This window comes from Erinaceus europaeus, chromosome 1 (genome assembly GCF_950295315.1).
Source record: "Erinaceus europaeus chromosome 1, mEriEur2.1, whole genome shotgun sequence".
Lineage (NCBI taxonomy): Eukaryota > Metazoa > Chordata > Mammalia > Eulipotyphla > Erinaceidae > Erinaceus > Erinaceus europaeus.
Window position 1 is genome coordinate 176,280,036 of NC_080162.1, and position 15,490 is coordinate 176,295,525.

The window sequence follows — 15,490 nt, forward strand, 5'->3', positions numbered from 1 at the left end:
TCAAAATACATAAATTATGGTGATGTTGTGTATGATACAGCAAATCCTAACAAAGGGGTATTTCAAAGTTAACCCAATTGCCAAATAATGTGATTATAGCAATAAATATCTATTGCCTTCTTAAACCCTAAGACAGCAGGAACCTCTCACTTCCTCTACAGAACCTATATTTCCCCCAGTCCTGGAACCTCTACCTCTAAGGTGGGGATCACTTTCCAGCATGCTTCTCTCAGTTCATACCAAATGATATTGTTTCTGTCAATCCCAAGCTAATCAATGCAAGGAGTTCCACCTCAGCATGCTTCACTTCAGACTGTGTCCAGAGGCGTCAGGCATGGAATGTCAACCTTTCACTCTCATTACTCGGGTGAGACGTTTCCTCTCATAGGATTCTCTAATTCCATTCCAGGAGGTTCACTTCTTAACAAAGTCCCAAAAACTAGATATAGACCAGGTCCCGTAAGATAGAGCATACGTTCACATGTATCCATTAACTAAGGCAAAATATATACCTGAAAGCAAAAATACACAATAATCTGTAGTGAGTCAGTATAAAATTCATAATGAAATGGTGTCTACTTAGACTTAGATACCCTCCTCACCTACTTCCTATTACAGTTCTCTCACTCACTCCAAAGGTAACCTCATCAAAGCAAGGACTGCAAAAGCTGAATAAGGACAAGAGACCTTTCCCCACTGTTATTGATCATTTCTATCATGAACAACACAATAGACCTCTTTCTTTGCCCCCATAGGATCTTGCTCTCAATTTGGATGAACAATGGTAGAGAATGTTCCATATTCCCAAGAGAGGCTGGACAATATACTCTGCGCTACACCTGAGGAAGATGGGTCCTGATATTGGGGTAGCTTGGAATGTTCCTACTCATGACCACAGTATGTGAGCTGAGATCTACAGGGATGCAGAAGTCACTTAGGCTCTTAAGCTGAATATGGCCTCCAGATCACATCAAATCGATGGGTTTTACAATCAACAATATTTATACACTTTTCCCATATTTGGGAGCTACTCTCTTCCCTGATTCAGCTTTCTGGTCCTTCTACCAGCCATGACAACACCTCCCCAGATAACAATTAGGATCCACCTGCATATTAAATTTCAGGCTCAGGCAAAAGACAAACAAACAAATAAACAAATACTAGTATAGCCACTGGCCCTTTGAAATATAACTAAAAAGAGGGTGGGGGTATAACATAATGGTTATACAAAGAGACTTTCATGCCTGAGGCTCTCAAGTCCCAAGTTCAATCCCCCACACCACCATAAGCTAGAGCTGAGCAGTGCTCTGGTTAAAAAAAAAAAAAAGAAAGAAAGAAATATAACTAAAATATGCCTACAAAAAAAATGACCCCCCCCAAACTCTTCATCTGCACTATTCCAGCCTTTAGGCCCATGAATGGTCAACAATTTGCTTAGCTTTTTATGTTAACTCTCTTTTCAACCACCAGGTTCCAGATGCTAGCATGATTCTGAACAGACTTCCCTGGACAAACAACCCTAACAATGTGTCCTGGAGCTCTGCTTCCCCAGAGCCCTTCCCCAGTAGGGAAAGAGAGAGGCAGGCCAGGAGTATGGATTGACCTGCCAATGCCCATGTTCAGCGGGGAAGCAATTACAGAAGCCAGACCTTCCACCTTCTGCATCCCACAATGACCGTGGGTCCATACTCCCAGAGGGTTAAAGAACAGGAAAGTTTTCAGGGGAGGGAGTGGGATACAGAGTTCTGGTGGTGAGAACTGTGTGAAGTTGTACCCCTCTTAACCTATAGTTTTGTCAATGTTTCCTTTTTATAAATAAAAAAAAACATGTACAGAAGAAGAAGAAAGGAAAAAAAAAAGAAAAAAGCAGCAGTTTATATGGGTTCCACTATGAGTATAGCATTCTTCCTTGATAGATGTTACATATATTATTGATTTCCATGCCAATTTTCTACTTTTACTTTTACCTTCATCACGCTCAATTTACACATGTAAGTAAACAGTGCTTCCAGATTTGTCTTAATTCTCATGGTTTCTCAAGCAAATGCTTTTCATTGTAGTAGCTGTATAGAACTCTATAAAGAATATTATTTAATTTTTTTCACCTTTTTTTTCCCCCCAGAGCACTGCTCAACTCTGGCTTCTGGTGGTGCAGAGGATTGTGTACTGGAACTTGGACCCTTGGGCATGAGTGCCTGTTTGAATAACCATTAGGCTATTTCTCCACCCTATTTAAGAATATTTACATAGTAATTGCTTGTAACTTAGCTTATTCTCTGAAACTGCACTGAGGGGAGTGAAGATTGCTGAATGAAGACAACACCTAGGCTGACTCTCCTCAAGAATTGTCTTCAGATCCTGGCATCTCTGAATGGAAGCCAGGATTTCTACACCAGTAGGAGGAAAACTACAGAGGAGGGGGAAAAGAGAAAGAAAGAAGAAAGAGAAAGAAAAAGAAAGAAAGAAAGAAAGAAAGAAAGAAAGAAAGAAAGAAAGAAAGAAAGAAAGAAAAAAAGAAAGAAGGGAAACTTGGTGGGAAAGTCTAACTCATTTATAAACCTGCACAAGGGTGCCGGAAAAGACAAAGATGAGCTGATGAGCTGAGTAGTGAGTGTCCCACTGCACCTCCAGCCCCATCTGCCAGCCTAGAGTTGGTTTATTTGAGAAATTGGAGCAGTCAGTGAGACAAAGACCCCCTGTGGAGAAATGCCAAATTTCCCAGAGAGTGCACCTGTTGGTGGATCCCAGTGACTTTACTTGATTGGGACTGAACTGCAGATAGCCCCTAGCAACTTTCAAGCTGATTGGTCTACCCACTGAAACAGACAGCCACTCATTCAACTTAGACTTGTCATTTGCCACTGCATCAGAGAGCTGTAGAAATAGTTTCTGTGGAAACTAGGGGAAGCCTCACCAGAGCAGTATGCTCCCCAACTGTGAGCTTATATGTGTTCTGTTAGTTTGTTAATGCCTTCTCTGCCTCTCAGTGTTAGAAAAGTAAAAAACAAATAAGACAGGTGAGGAGTAGACAATTGCCTGTGAGAGGCTATTCTTACAGCCCAGAGTATCTTAGAAATGAGAGCTGCATTGTGGGCTTAAGGGGGTTGCTTTTTATAGGATCTCAATTTTGGGTGTTAAAGTCTATTCCTGAGTCACATAGGGCATTTTGGTTCTTTACAGGTTCTGCAAGAGTTTCTAGGAGGATTAGTTAGTGTCTTTGACCATAACATTGATGTGGGCAGTCTGTTTTGACTCAACAGGTGCACAGACGCAGGCAGCTTACTTGAGCAAAATGAATTCTTTTTTAAAAAAATATTTCCTTTTGTTGTCCTTGTTGTTTTATTGTTGTAGATGTTACTGATGTCGTCGTTGTTGAATAAGACAGAGAGAAAATGGAGAGAGGAGGGGAAGACAGATGGGTAGAGAAAGACAGACACATGCAGATCTGCTTCACCGCTTGTGAAGCGACCCCTCATCCCCCCCGCAGGTGGGGAGCCAGGGACTAGAACAGGGATCCTTAAGCCGGTCCTTGCACTTTGCGCCATGTGCACTTTACCTGGTGCACTAACGCCAGACTCCCCTACAAAATGAATTCTTATTGTTTGATAGATGGCACATCTCCTTCATTCCAGACTCTCATTAAGAGGATAAGAGTGATACATGGTATTAAAGTTGTACATGGCTATTTCCTGTTGAATGGGGCCAATGTGAGTTTTGAGAGTTTGGAAGAGGAGCATAGCCTTGATCTTGTCACTGGAGTAGGCTTGAGAGATAATGATTCTGCAATTGGTCAAGAATTTTTTAATAAGAGAGATGGAACATGGGAGAAACGAAAAGAAATAAATTAGCCTGATCCCTACTTATGAGGTGAAGCTTCACAGGTATTATGGAATTTTGCTACAGGAGTCTCTCCCTCGCTTTCAATATTTCTCACCCTCCATCAAAAAAAAAAAAAAAACAGCCAGTAGGAACAGTGCAGTTATATACCAACCCCAGTGGTTACTCTGTTAGCAATATATATATATACATATATATATTAATTTGGAGTTATTAATTTGAAAATATTACTCTTAGTGTAAAATAGTCAAAATACACTCATTTTTGATATTACTATAGGTTTTCAATTTTCACTTTTCATGCATATGCTATGAGATTCATTATTCAAATATTGATTTTGTAAATCAATAGTACCTCATAATATAATTTTTTTGTCTTTTCATTCATTTTGTTTCTTTTTTTTTGGTACATAGTTTTTGCTACAGAATTGAGAATATGGACAATATTTCACTCTAAACTTCCCAGGACTGTCTGTAATCATTGGAATATCATAATTTCTCTCTCTTTCTTTTTGATAGTCATTAGTTCAATTAAGCCATCTTAAAAACTTAAATTTGTGAAAAAATAGAAATATATAGATAATATGGAATAATTTCATTGGTGGGCTGGTTGTAAGAGAGGGTCATTACCAAATTCACTATTTTTGAAGTGTATAAGTAAACCCTAAACTCAGGATAAAAAAAGAGAGTGTGATAAACAAAGAGCAATTTTGCCTGGAAAAATCATGCAAAATTTTCAAACATTATGTAAACTATGAAAGGTAGACAGATTACCTATAGCTTTTAAATATCAACTGACACTATAAGATGCAAGATGTATAAGAAATAGCCAATTTTAATCAGTAGAAAGTAATCTAGCAATCTGCTAAAGTGATAAGCAGAAAAAGAAAATGTTACAATACTCTATAGTCAAACTCAATAAAACCATTAAGTGCAGTGCCATGACTCATAGCTTGGGAATGCATATATCCTGGCATTGCCTTTTTGTAATGTAAAATGTAGCCTTCCTTTCCTCTTGCAAAAATTAACTAAATATAAATGCATATTTTCATCTCACCTAAAGTAAGTGCCACAACCTCCTCAAGGTAGATGCAATAATGTGATTGAGGTTTGCTATATAACTAGATAACGGTAGAAAGACTGAAAACACCCTACCTCCTGTCATTGATTCCCACCCTTTAGCATATTCTGTAAGGTTAAGTGTAGTGTAGTGTAGTGTAGTGTGTGTGTGTGTGTGTGTGTGTGTGTGTGTGTGTGTGTAGCAGAAATAAACATTAATGTCAGCAAACTTAATTTCAAGAGCACATATACATACACATAGTATTCCCTATGTGTTTTTGGTTTTTATAATCACTCGATGAATTCTTTTTTTAAAAGGTTCTAATAACAATCAGATATCTTTGAAATGGGCATATGCAAAGCCAAATTAAAATTTAAACTATCTGTTTCTTTAAGAGGGAGATTAATGAGTTATAGCACAGTTGTTTACATGTGAATACAATCTCTCATCTCTTTACAATAGGTATCACTCAGCTCCCAACTTAAGTCCTTTACTACCATCATGCACTAGAACCCCCAGAAACAACTCCTGACAAAGTAATCAGTTGTCTCCTAAAGACAACTGTGTGAAACAAGACATTAAAAGCAAAACAAGTGCATCAACAAAAGACAAAATAATCTTGATATCATCTTGTATCAGGCTGTACAATTTGGTGTAGCATAGATCAGATATTTTATAACACATTTATTTTTGATATTAAAAAAAGAGATGAAAAATTCTACCCATGTGTAAACCACAAACTACTCCAAGAAAATAAAAAATAATTAATTAATTGAAAAGTAGGTACTTTTTGTTAACTGCTACATCACTTCAGAAAGCATTTATTGGTGCCGTGAACAAAACCTGACGCTGTTGACTGGCTACAGAAGAAGGGCAAACGCTAGAAGAAGAAGAAGTTAAAAAAAAAATCTTAATACAAACATCTTTTCAATGCATAAAAAAGGTGTAATACTTCTCATTGAAAAGGATTTAAAAAGCTAAGTTAGTTAAGAATGCTTTGATTCCAACATACCATTCTAATTCACTCATATAAATAACATAAGATGGAAGTTTTGTACAATGTTAAAAAGCACGCAAATTTGGATTTTTTCTATTAATATGGAAATTTTTCATATATGTAACTTGCCTACTTTTCAATATAAATGACCTGTTCTGCATGCATTGCCAACATAAAAGACTGCTGAGTCCTTTTTGCTTCTAAGGACATAGAATATTTGACTGTGGGTGACTGCTAATTTCTCCGAGCCTCCTTTTGCCCTCAAGCTATAAAAGCATACAGATCTTCAAGCATTACTGAAAAAAAAATTAGACATAAACATGAAAAGAACAAAAAACAAAGTTATCATTCTTAGGATAATTAAAACAAAACAGTTGGAAAGCACTCCTGCTATTAAAGAAAAAAAAGTGCATAATGGTGGCCTAACCATTTTCTGTTCAAAACAGACTATCACACACACCCAAAATGTGTTATAAAGCACAGATGTTCCCTTAGATTAGGAAAATAAAGTTTGCTTTTAGCATATATAAGCATACCATATGGAATTCATTTTTGTCACTTCGATGCTTCTAAAAAATATTTCTTTTAACAAATACTTTGGAAGTTTCATATGGAGATGTAAAAATTTCTAATGTATGTTTTTATTCCTCAGTATTAAAGACTTCTAGGCAATAATCTAGGAACTTAATACTGAATGTCCGGCATCTTTAGAAACTGAAACAATGTAAAGTATAAAATTCCCCCCATTTTTTGTAGTTATAAGAATTTTTGCCATTTTTTCATGTAAAACCTCAGATACATATGCATAAGCTCTCACATTTTAGTTGATCCATTCTTTTGCTTGACTGTTTCTCAGCTATTGCCATAAAATTGAGATCTCTTCCCCAAGAATGCTAATAGTTTACTATATATTAGTCTTCTCACCTATTTCATAGGATTTTTTTAATTTTGAAATTTAAGTAGTTGTTTTTTTCTGAAAGTACGTTTGAAATATATATATATATATATATATATATATATATATACTCAAAATGAATTTGCAGTAGAAAACCTGGCATATATCATTTGCTTTTCCTTTTTTAAAATTTTTGTTAATAATTTAGTATTTATTTACAAAATTATAAGACAACAGGGATATAATTCCACACCATTCCCACTACCAGAGTTCTGTATCCCCATTCCCTCCAATGGAAGCTACAGCAGTTCTCCCAAGGCTGCAGATATGGGATGATGATGATGATGATGATGATGATGATGATGATAGTGATAATTTTACCAGAGCTTGTTCAGCTCAGGTTCATGGAGGTATAGGGGGCTGAACCTAGGACTTTAGAACCTCAGGTATGAAAGTCTCACCATTATGCTATCCACCTACACTATTATTTCTATAACTATCTGTTTCTATTTGCACTTTTTTTTTTCCTATGGCAATGCCTTCTCTTCCTTTCTAAGTCACATCTATGTATAGGTCTATTATCACCTCCAACTGTCCTTTTTTCCTCTTCTTTCTCTAGGTTATTATGGAATTGGAATGCAGAGCCATCTGATAATTTCCCCCTATTGTTTCTCCCTCCCCTGTCATTTGGGTATATGGACCAAAATTCTTTTGGGGGCACAGAAGTGGGAGTTCTGGTTTCCGCAATTACTTCTCTGCTGGATTTGGGCATTGGCAGGTTAATCTGTACTCCCAGACTGTTTCTATCTTCCCCAAGTAGGGTAGGGTTCTGGAAAGATGAAGATCAGGGACACATTTGTCAGGTTGTCTGCCCAGGTCAGTATGATGTCATGGTAGCATCTGCAACTTGGTGGCTGAAAGGCAGTAAGATATACAACAGGACAAATTGATTAGTAAACAAAAACCAACAGGCGGGAACAGAGCAAATGAAAATAAGGTTTTTAGGGTGGAAACAAGTGAGGAAATTTATTTTAAGTATGTTCCTAGGGGCCGTTTGCAAACTTTAAACTTTTTCAATAAATATTTTATTTTAATGAGAGATACAGAGAGAAAGACACGGAGGGGGGACAGAGCACTACTTAGCTCTAGTTTATGGTGGTGCTGGGACTGAATTTTTTACTTCAGAGCTTCAGGCATAAAAGTGTTTTACATAACCATTATGCTGCCCCTCCCCATCCCTCTAGTTCATGACTTTATGTCTAAGTAGGAGCTGGATTAATCTGTTACTGAATCCATTAAACAAATGAGGGAAATAATCTAATCTTTACATTTTTAAATTGTTGTTTGACTATATGTTGTAGAACATGAGAAGATTAGCTAGAAAACCAATTGCAATAAATTATTCTATAGAAAACAGTGACTTAATGAATATGGGATGATCTCACTGATAGACAGAAGTTGAAAAACAAGATCTGAAAGGAAAAAGTCTCTGGAGTCGGGGAGGAGTGAGGGTTCAGTTCCTGGGACATGATGGCAGAGAAAGACCAAGTGGGGTGGTATTGTGGAAATGGTGTGCAAGTACAAACTACTGTATTTTACTGTTAACTGTAAACCATTAATCCCCCAATAAAGAAATTTAAGAAAAGAAAATGATGACTTAAGTTAATATGAAGTTAGGTGAAGATAAATAGGTTTACAACAACTTTTAAGAAAGAATTATTGAATTTTGTGGTGTGAATATGGAAAAAGTAGGGGGAAAGATAAATTTTTTGCAACATTCTATAAGAGTAATTTCAGATAAAAGTGAAATCAGAAGTTCTATTTTGTTTTCATTAGATATCTCACTTAGATCTCTGTTAGGGATCACAAGAGAATGTCAGTCTCATAATGCATTATATCACACATGGATTCTAGAGATATGTTAGAACTAAAAGACAAGACATATCACAGGTATATAAATAATTATTTTGTGAAACTATTTCATGGTTAGCACTAATGCTTAATCATAAAATCACTATACAGAGAGTGCCTGTAGGCTGGAAGATTCTTCCTTCCTTTCTTTCTCTCTCTCTCTCTTTCTCTCTTTTGATAAAATAGAGAGAAATTGATAGAGGAGGGGTTAAGAAAGATAGACACCTACAGACCTGCTTCACCACTTGCTAAGTAACTCTTCTGCAGATGAGGAGCCAGGGGCTTGAACTGGGATCCTTGAGCAGGTCCTTGCATTTCATACTGTGTGCATTTAACCCAGTGCGCCATCGAATGGCCCTCTTTTTCATTTTTTTTTTTTGGCTGGTAGATTCTTCTTCTGTTTCCTCTTTAAACTTGCCAATTTTGTAGCTCACTGAAATTAGTTTTTTTTTTAGTTTTAATAATTAGAATTAAATAAATTTATTGACAAATATAAAGATGCACATGTTATCACTTTAAATAAATGATCTCTTAGCCAAACTACAATATAATACATACTACATCATCAAACATTCTCTAAGGGCCTTTACTCATTCTAACACTTAAAAGCCCCACCCTAGGTCATGGGCCTCTATTAAACTACTTAAGGTTACAAATGTGAGCTGATAAATAGTAAGCCTCTTCATTTAACATTATTTGGCCTTGATATACATTAAAATTTAAAAAGCCATTCTCTTCAGAACGTGTGTGTGTGTGTGTGTGTGTGTGTGTGTACATGTTGTCTTCATTTTCCTAAATAAAGTTGGTGATGTTTGATCATGGATTCCCCAATCTTTATGGAAACCTGCCATGGAAAAGCAGACAATATAAAAGTTTTACTAGGAAGGCAGCTATGCTCTCCACTATACCACCAACGATAACTAAAATATGCCTACTAGCTATCTACAAAATGGAGGACCCCCCAATGCTTCACCTGCACTATTCCAGCCTTTAGGTCCATAATTGTTCAACAGTTTGTTTGGCTTTGTATATTAACTCTCTTTTCAGCCACCGGGTTCCAGATGCTAACAGGATGTGACCAGGCTTACCTGGACAGACAACCCCACCAATGTGCCTTGGAGCTCCGCTTCTCCAAGGCCTTTCTCCACTAGGGGAAGAGAGAGGCAGACTGGGAGTATGGATTGACCTGCCAATGCCCATGTTCAGCGGGGAAGTAGGTACAGAAGCCAGACCTTCCACCTTCTGCATCCCACAATGATCTTGGGTCCATACTCCCAGAGGGTTAAAGAATAGGAAAGCTATCAGGGGAGGGGATGGGATACGGAGGTCTGGTGTTGGGAATTGTGTGAATTTGTACCCCTCTTATCCTATGGTTTTGTCAATGTTTCCTTTTTATAAATAAAAAGTTTAATAAAGGGCAACAAAAGGGAATAAATAAATAAATATTAAATTTTTTTTTAAAAAGTTTTACTTGGGGAAGTTGGGGACTAGCTCAGTGGGTTAAGCCAGTTGGCAGAACATACAAGGACTAGCGGAAGGACTGGTGGAAAGGATCCAGGTTCCAGCCCCCGGTTTCAGCAACCCCCACCCCCGGCTCCCCACCTGCAGGGGAATTGCTTTACAAGCGGTGAACAGGTCTGCAGGTGTCTTTCTCTCCCCCTCTCTTGTCTTCCCCTCCTCTCTCCATTTCTCTCTATCCTATCCAAAAGCGACATTAATAACTACAACAATAAAACAAGGGCAACAAAAGGGAATAAATAAATAAACAATAAATAAAAAGAGAAAAGTCATATTAAATAAAAAAAGTTTTACTTGGGTCTCATTCTTCTGAAATAATTATTTTATCTTTCTAACTCATTATCTTAGTATACTTCATATTCACAACATGTTGACTGTTTTCTTATTTGTCTCATTAATCTGAAGCTTATATATATTTTTCTCTTTAGATAAAGATAAGCAAGTGGAGAGCGAAAAAGATCATAAGACTAAAGCTTCCTTTGGTACAGAGTGGGCTAAACTATACCACTACTTGGGTAGTTCACTACCCAAGTGAATTATTTTGCCAGCCCTTATCTATTACATATTAAGTAAATATAATGCAGCCCTTGAAAATTAACTATTAAGGTAACAAGACAAGGAGTGGCAATGTTGAAGTATTAAGTTGAGGAATAGTGATATTTAAATAAGCTGTTAAGAAAAACTTCAATGTAGAGATAATATATAAGTTAAAAAAATAAAATAAATGAAGAAATGAACTGTGTACACATCTCAGTGTTAGCTATTTCAGGGCCAGGGGACAGGAAGTAAATCCAAATATCCTGAAGTTATCTTTAACACTTTTCCTCAACAGAGTAGCAGGGCATGAGACTGACTAGAGAAAGAAAGTAAAAATGGAAACAGTGTAACTGATTGGACAGATAATAAGCCTTGTCTGCCTTGTGAGGATATGAATCATAGTAGGGTTTTGATGCAAAAAGTGACACATTTTCCAATTTTTTACATGATTTTTTTCCTGATGATTAGGAATAAGGCTTGATAAACCTAGAATTAGAAAGGATAGTAAGAAGGCAGTTACAAAAAGATAAGCAAGATATGGTGATGGTAGTAGCTATGAAATTAGTTTGCTGTGAAGATTTTATTGTCTAGGTAAACCTCTGATGATGTTTATTGATAAATTAGAAAAATGGAGAGAATGATCCTTCACATTTGTGCTGGAACATATGGAAGAATGGTATTGTTTATCTCAGATAAAAAAATAAAAAAAAGTAAGATGCTAAAAAAAGTGACTGATCCTGGATTCCCACATAAACATGATGGGCTTAGACCTCTAACAGATCCCTATATCCACTGTCTCTGGTTATCTCCATCAGGAACAGCATAGTAGACCCGCTTGTGGGCCTCTAAAGAACCTTGATCTTAATGTGGTTTAACAGTGGTAGGGACTGCATCTTTCTCCAAAGGGAGGTTGGGTCAACATACTCTGCTACTCAAGGAAGATAGGTCCTGCAGTGAATACAGTTTGAAATGTCCCTAGCTATGAACACAGAATGCAAGCTCATACCTGAAGGGGCGCAGAGGTTACACAGGCTCCTGTGCTGAATATGGGCCCCAGATCAAGTCAATAGGGTTTATAGTTAACAATATTTATATACTTTTGCCATATTTGGAAGCTACTCTCTTCCCTGATCCAGCTTTGTAGTCTTATTTCCAACTCTGACACCATCTCCCAAGACAATACCTTTTAGCCCAGCTGCATGTTAGCTGTCTGGCTTGGGCAATAATTAGTGAAGTTTGGGGCCCTTAGAATATACCTAAAATAGAACTACTAGCTTTTTCTAATATGGAACCCCCCAAATCTCACCTGCTATAGTTTTACCTTTAGGTTCCTGATTATTAGACAATCCGTTCTGCTTTATATCTTAATGGTTTTTAGTCACCAAGATACAGATGCTACCATGATGCCAACTTGACTTCCCTGGACAAAGGACCTCACCAGTGTACCCTAGAACCCCACCTCCCCAGATCCCTGCCCCACTAGAGGAAAAGATAGAAAAAAGTTGGGAGTGTGGATCAACCTGCCAATGCCAATGTCCAACAAAGAAGTAATTATAGAAGCCAGACCTTCCCCTTTCTGCACCCCATAATAATCCTGGATCCATACTCCCAGAGGGATAAAGAATAGGAATTTTCAAGAGCGAGGATAGGATACATAACTCTGGTAGTGGGAATTGTGTGGAATGTACCCTTATTAACCTGCGGTCTTGCTGATCATTACTAAATCAATAAAAAAAAAAGTGGTTGGGTGCTGGGTGGTGGTGCATCTAACTGAGCACACACATGCACAAGGACCTGGGTTAAAGTCCCAGTCCCCACATACAGGGAGGAGGCTTCTCAAGTAGTGCAACATAGTTGTTGCCTCTCTCTCTCTCTCTCTTTCTCTCTCCTTTCCTTCTCAAATTCTCTTTGTCCTATTAAATAAGTAAATAAATAAGTATTTAAAAGTGGTTATGAAGGATACTCAGAGTTTGGTTTTGAGCAGTTCAGACTGAAGCGTTTACTAAGTTGTCAATTCCGAAAATCTGGGAAGCAAAGGAGATTTGGGGAAGAATAAAATATGAGAATCCTGTGCCTAAATTAAGGACTATAAACAGAAATGCAAAGGGAACATGTGGTGTTGTGCCACGTAGAACACAAACATAACTATGCACAAGGACCAGGATTCAAAACTTCCAATTTCCATGGTTTCCACCTGCAGGGGAGAGAGGTGATGGTGGTGCTGCAGGTAGAGGTTATAGACGAGGTGCTGGTAATGCTGAAGGTAGAGGTTATGGAAGAGGTGATGGTGGCCTTGAAGGTAAAGGTTATGGAAGAGGTGATGGTGGTGCTGAAGGTAGAGGTTATGGAAGAGGTGATGGTGGCCTGAAGGTAGAGGCTATGGAAGAGGTGATGGTGGTGCTGAAGGTAGAGGTTATGGAACAGGTGATGGTGGTGCTGAAGCTAGAGGTTATGGAAGAGGTGACGGTGGTGCTGAATGTAGAGGTTATGGAAGAGGTGATGGTGGTGCTGAAGGTAGAGGTTATGGAAGAGGTGATGGTGGCCTGTAGGGCTGTAAGTCTCTCTCACTCTCTCTTGCTCTCTCCCTCTTTATTTTCCTATCTACTTCTTTCTGTGTCTATAAAAAAAGAAGGGGAGAAAACTTCAATGGGAGGGGGTCAAGCAATCATGCAGACACTGAGTCTCAGAATTAAGCATTGAGGAAGAAAATAAATTTTAAAAAAGCTTATATAGTTGAAGAAATAATGTTTGAAGTGTATGGGATAGATGTAAATATTGTTGCTTATATCACAAATAAAGACATACAATCTCACTGAAGTTGTTGCTGGCATTTATAATTTCCTATGTTACAGATATTTGAAATAATAACCCTGAGCAAAACAAAGAGTCCAGTCAGGTTTGAAGTTTTGGAATATAAATGCATTGACATTATATGTCAAATATAAGCTTACTTCTTTAAATTTTTGAATAGGCATGTTTTTTTATGATGCTTCAGGGCCACATTTGCAATTTTCATATCTTTCCACACACTGTGAGTCTATCCCACATGCAGAGCTTCCACTGCTTTTAAAGAAAAACATTTTACATGGAAGCAACAGAACCAGGTTAAGAACTAAACCCAAAGAAAATGCAGATACTGCAAATATATTGGGGAAGGTGATGAACTATACTTTCAGTGAATGTTTGCAAGTGGATAGAAAGCCCATTCTGGAAATGGACCTTTTTATAAAGAAGTTAAAATTATTATTGCAAACTTTACAAAATGTATTAACCTTTACAACAAACCAGTGCACCTGTGCCATTTTGATATAAAGCAAAAGCAGAATTATACTCAGTCCTCACATGTTGAAATATACTAAGATTTGGGGATGTTAAAATTTTTATAAAAATCATTTTTCATCTTTCTGGCAGATGCACAAGATGGCATATGAAAATATCCTGATAGTAAATTCTTTTTAGTTAAAAGATTTTGACTCATCAGTCTGGGGCAGGTTATTCAAGCTGTACGAACTTAATTATTTTGTTATTTCCAAATGAAATGATTAAATGAAAGATAATGGAAACAGAATGACAGCTAGTAAGTGAAAGGTAATGACGAATAAAGATAAATTATAAAATATTGAAACATATACATTATAAAGATTGATATGTGAAAACATAGATTTTTTGATTAATATGAAAAATAAAATATAGTTGTTTTTCACTTCTTTACTGATGCTAAAAACTTTTTGTTTTATAGGCAAACTAAAAATTGGAAAGAACTAACTGGATTTCTATACTTGCTATCATTAGACTCATAGAAATCTACATCACAATGTTAAGAAGATCTCATAAAAGAAATAATCATTTTAATTCTACTGCCCATTGTACAGTTTGCTCTACACATTTAAACTGCAGACTCTAGTTAGTTCATATAGAAGGCATGTGTACCTAGAGGGGCAAGACATTAAAATACAGCTAATTTTCTTGTACCTATTGATGAATTGGCTCTGATTTTAAAAATATATGTATTTTCTCCTAAAATATTACCCGACCTATTCGCTCCTTCAGTACCCCCTACCCCCATCCCTTACCTTGCTATTGACTTGACTGCTAAGGTAATTTAAAAAAAATTAAACCATAGTACCATGGCTCCAAACCAAAAATATATTGCTGTGCATTCAATTGCAATATTCCTCCTGAGGCCAAAACATTATTTTCACAAAGGATAATGCTATGCAAAGTAACGGGAAACATACTGTGAATAATGTCTTACATATGAAACACTTGGTGCTGTTACCAAAACATTGGTTTTGTGTATGCAAATCTAAATAGCCATAAAGAAAGGACAAAATAATAGTTTGTGGATATATTAAGTATATTTCAATGTGAACACTTTATCAAGTGCTAGAGTTAGTTTTCCTTAAGAAAAAAAAAAGTAAGCTATACTTTCAGGGACATTAAAAAAAACCATAGATCATAATTTCTACCAGAACCAAAAATATGTGAGATTACCATCAATATGCATAATTTCTGATGTTCACTATTAAGTGGCATAATGCCATTTGTCTGAAAGTTAAACAAGATTATAATATGTAATGAAAACACAGGGGAAATATTCCACACAAATGTGGGCAAATGGCTTTACTACCTGTCTGTACATAACTCACTCATATTTAGGAATTTCATCAATATTCATTCAGTATATATATATATATGTATATATATATATATATATATATATACATATATATATA